This window comes from Herpailurus yagouaroundi, unplaced genomic scaffold, assembly GCF_014898765.1.
Source record: "Herpailurus yagouaroundi ecotype Mexico unplaced genomic scaffold, PumYag 161, whole genome shotgun sequence".
NCBI classification, from domain to species: Eukaryota; Metazoa; Chordata; class Mammalia; order Carnivora; family Felidae; genus Herpailurus; species Herpailurus yagouaroundi.
The window spans coordinates 21,167,112-21,171,576 of NW_024412402.1; positions in this window are offsets into that span (position 1 = coordinate 21,167,112).

Below are 4,465 nucleotides of genomic sequence, written 5' to 3' on the forward strand. Positions count from 1 at the left end.
TTTTATTAAAATCCTGCTGAAGGTAAAGATTACAGAAAGCAAGCACTCTTGCTTGGTCTTTTCAGTTTGACTATGTTGTCGCCCATGGGTTTATATAATCAGTTTACACATCTTGCTGTTTGTGTTCTGATCAACCACACAAAACAAGACAGGGAACAATGCAGTCAGCAGTTGCCTGGACTTGTTAGCGGATGTGATTTCAGTAACCAACTACTTGCTGACTCAGAGACAAGAGGAAAGCAAAACTCTCCTGTCCCTGTTCTGTGGCCAGCCAAGCGATTACCAGACTGTCAAAGTCCACAGTAATGGGGACCTGTTTCTGTTGCCCAGCTTGCTCATTTGCTGTGTCACCCGTTAAGCGGGACTGAAGTTTCATTCTAAACTTGAAGAAATAAATGAGTCATGTAAATCGTTTCCCGGGCTTGGCATCCAGGACCAGGGGGCAAAAACTGGAAAGCCTCCTTCCCTGGCTTGAGGCTCCATTAGTCACCTGGTCTCTTGTGGGGCTCCACAGAGTGAGGGGGCCAAAAGCAAAGCACCCTCCCCCGTCTCTGCTAAAGGAAACAAACATCCAGCACAAAGCCTATAGTAGAAATAGGATAGCTTTGGAATCAGACATGCTTGAATACTGGCTTTGTCAAGGCTACAAGTCAGTTAACCTCTTCAGTCTCAGGTTTCCCACCTATAAAGTAGTGGTTAGGATATGATCACACCTATCTATGCAAAATAATATATGTACAACGCCCCACACTCTCATCCTTTGCTGGTAGGAATGGAAAATGATGCCACTTCTTTGGAAACAGTTTGGCAGTTTCTTAAAAAGTTAAGCATAAATTTACCATACGACTCAGCAATTCTGCTGCTAGGCACTTATCCAAGAGAAATGAAAACATATGTCCACACAAGGACTCGTGTGTGAATGTTCACAGCAATATTATTCATGAGTGAACCACAAAAGCAGTGTGCTAAGTGAAAGAAGCCGCACACAAAAAAGAATCACGTATTCTATAAGTCCAATTGCATGAGGAGAGGCAAATCCAGAAAAGACAAATCTATAAAGACTTAAAGAAGGTTAGAGTTGCGGGGGTCTGGGGGAGGACGGTGGGAGAGTTACTGCAAGTGGCAGGGCACGGAGGATCTTTGGGGAGTGATGGACATGCTCTAGAATTGGATTGTGGTAGTGGATGCACAATTCTGTAAATTTACTAAAAGTCATTGAAAATACACTTAAAATGTGGAATTTTAGGGGCACCTGGGTGGCTCAGGAGGTTGAGCATCCAACTTCGGCTTGGGTCATGATCTCACGGTTTGTGGGTTCGAGCCCCATGTCGGGCTCTGTGCTGACAGTTCAGAGCCTGGAGCCTGCTTTGGATTCTGTGTCTCCCTCTCTCTCTGCCATCTCCTCCCATCTCCTCTCGTGCTCTGTCTCTCTCTCTCAAAAATAAAAAAAAATATTTAAAAAAATGAGCATTTCTCTAAAAAATGTAGAATTTTATAGTATATAAATTATACATCAATAAGTCTGTTTTTTTATATGAAATTTATTGTCAAATTGGTTTCCATACAACACCCAGTGCTCCTCCCAACAGGTGCCCTCCTCAATGCCCATCACCCACTTTCCCCTCCCTCCCACCCCCCACCAACCCTCAGTAATAAGTCTGTTTTAATAAACCTACCAAGCATGTGATATTCAGTACTATAATGAATCACTAACATTTAATAAACATCTATTGGTAAACTACCTTTTTTTATTGGTAAGATTAAAAAAAAATTTTTTAATATATACATTTTTAAGTAATCTCTACATCCAGCATGAGGCTCGAACTCACAACCCTGAAATCCAGAGACGCATGCTCCACAGATTGAGCCAGCCAGGTGTCAGTAAGCTTCTTTAAATACATTTCATGTCCCAGCTCAATTTAACTCTTACTTCTTTTTTCTTTAAAAAGTTGTTTTAATGTTTGTTGTTGTTGTTGTTGTTGTTGTTGTTGTTGTTGTTGTTTTTGAGATCGAGAGACAGAGCATGAGTGGGGGAAGGACAGAGAGAGAACAAGACACAGAATCTGAAGCAGGCTCCAGGCTCTAAGCTGTCAGCACAGAGCCCAACATGGGGCTCCAACTCACGAACCATGAGATCATGACCTGGGCCAAAGTCAGATGCTTAACTGACTGAGCCACCCAGGTGCCCCATTTCTTTCCTTCTTTCTTTTTTTTAATGTTTATTATTTATTTTGAGAGAGAGAGAGAGAGACCAAGCAGGGGAGGAGCACAGCAAGAATCCCAAGCAGGGATGTCTCTGCCAGCTGTCTCTGATCCCAAGCTGTCTCTGCCAGCACAGAGCCTGATATGGGCCTCATCCTCATGAACCATAAGATCATGACCTGAGCTGAAACCAAGAATTGGACACTTAACCAACTGAGCCACCCAGGGACCCCAACTCTTATCTCTAAGTCACATTTATTTTTATTTTTATTTTAAGCGTATTTATTTATTTTGAGAGAGAGAAACAGAGCATGTGAGCTGGGGAGGGATGGAGAGGGAGAAAGAGAATCCCACGCAGGCTCTGCACTGCCAGCACAGTGTCTAACTTGGGGCTCGAACCCACAAACCACGAGATCATAACCTGAGGTGAGATCACGACCTGAGCTGAAATCAAGAGTTGGACGCTTAACCGACTGAGCCACCCAGGCTCGTATATATATGAGCCCCAAGGCACATTTGTAAGTTTCACAAACTTTCACTGTTTCAAATACCACTTTCACTATTTTTCCATGTCCACTTACATCTGCACAATTATCAACCAAATATTTTTCTTTAAACAAATTACTTTTTGAAAACCTTATATAAGGTCATCTAAAAATAAAACATTCTCTTGCTATGGGGCGTGGATAATCCATTATCACTTGTCATAAATAAAAAATTCTGTGAGAATAAACACAAGAAAAGCCACATGGCCTTAGTTTGCAGACAGATGTTGCCTAAAGAAGCCTTGCTCTCTCTGCTTGGAAAAGGAGCCTGAAAATGTAGAGAGGTGACTTTGACATACTAACACCAACAGAGAATTTCTCCTTGATGTAATCAGAACCTGCGACTGGGATCCCAGGCTGAGAACAAAGGAGGTTTTTTGTGCCCCAACCTTCTGTACAGAGTTGAAAACAATAAAGGCCAGATACCTTCTTAGGGCTTATCAGGAGGCCCCTGAGCCTGCTTCTGCTACTTTATCATTATGTCCCTATATGTCCATAAAAGCAGATGCCTGGAGAGAGGGGCTGGAGGAAATCAGTCCTGACTTCTCAGGCATGGTCAGGTATGACGTACGATGACTAGGCAGTTCAGGAATGCTACTGCCTTGAGGCAGTGAGGGTCTTGAGAGAATCAGTCACAGAAACCACGGAAGAGGAAGAAAGGAGTGGGTATCTCCCCTCCTCACTGAGGTTGGAATCAGTCTCCCTGGCCTGAGCTGCTATGCCAGCACGGGGTGTGGAGACAGAGGCCTTGGAGGAGGCTGGGTGGACCCTCCTGGAGCTGGATGTGTACACGACCCTAGTTGAGACCCTTGGGAATGGGAGATGGGGGACGGTTGAAGTGGTTCAGGCTGAGTGAGCCTCTGATGTCCAGGAACGATGCAGGCCGCACTTTAGCGCTCACCCTCACGCTAATGTGAGAACCAGAATTTAGAGACTGGAACAAAGGGGCATCCGTAACCAGTAAGTTTTAGCTAGAGAGGCAAGGCAGCCAGAAGGTCAGACATCATTTAAGGGAGACACATTTCTCCCCTCTCCTTTGTTTCACAAAATAATGGGAAAAGAGATTCTGTTGAGCATGGCAGAAGGGGAAAAATAAAACATTTCATGTTTGTTCTCCACTTGATTCAGACTGTTCAATAAACTGAGTAGAGAGGAATTCAAACAACCGAAAAAGACCTCACTTTAAGACTCTGCCGTTCAACTAACACCCATACTGTAACATCGAAAAGTATATGTCGCACCTGGGTGACTCAGTCGGTTACTTCAGCTTGGGTCGTGATCTCACGGTTCGTGAGTTTGAGCCCCTAGTTGGGCTCTGTGCTGACAGCTCAGAGCCTGGAGGCTCCTTCAGATTCTGTGTCTCCCTCTCTCTCTGCCCCTCCCCTGCTTGCACTCTCAATGTCTCTCTCTCTCTCTCTCTCAAAAATAAATAAACATTAAAAAAATATTTTTTAATTATCTTTGTAGGGCACCTGGGTGGCTCAATCGGTTATGCATCTGACTCTTGATTTCGGCTCAGGTCATGATTTCATGGTTCGTGAGTTTGAGTCCCACGTCGGGCTCTGCACTGACAGTGTGGAGTCTGCTTGGGATTTTCTCTCTGCCCCTTCCCCACTCATGCACCTGCTCTTACTCTCTCTCTCTCAAAAATAAATAAACATTTAAAAATGAAATAAAATTTTAAAAACTTTGGTACTTCCTATATTTGGGAAAACACT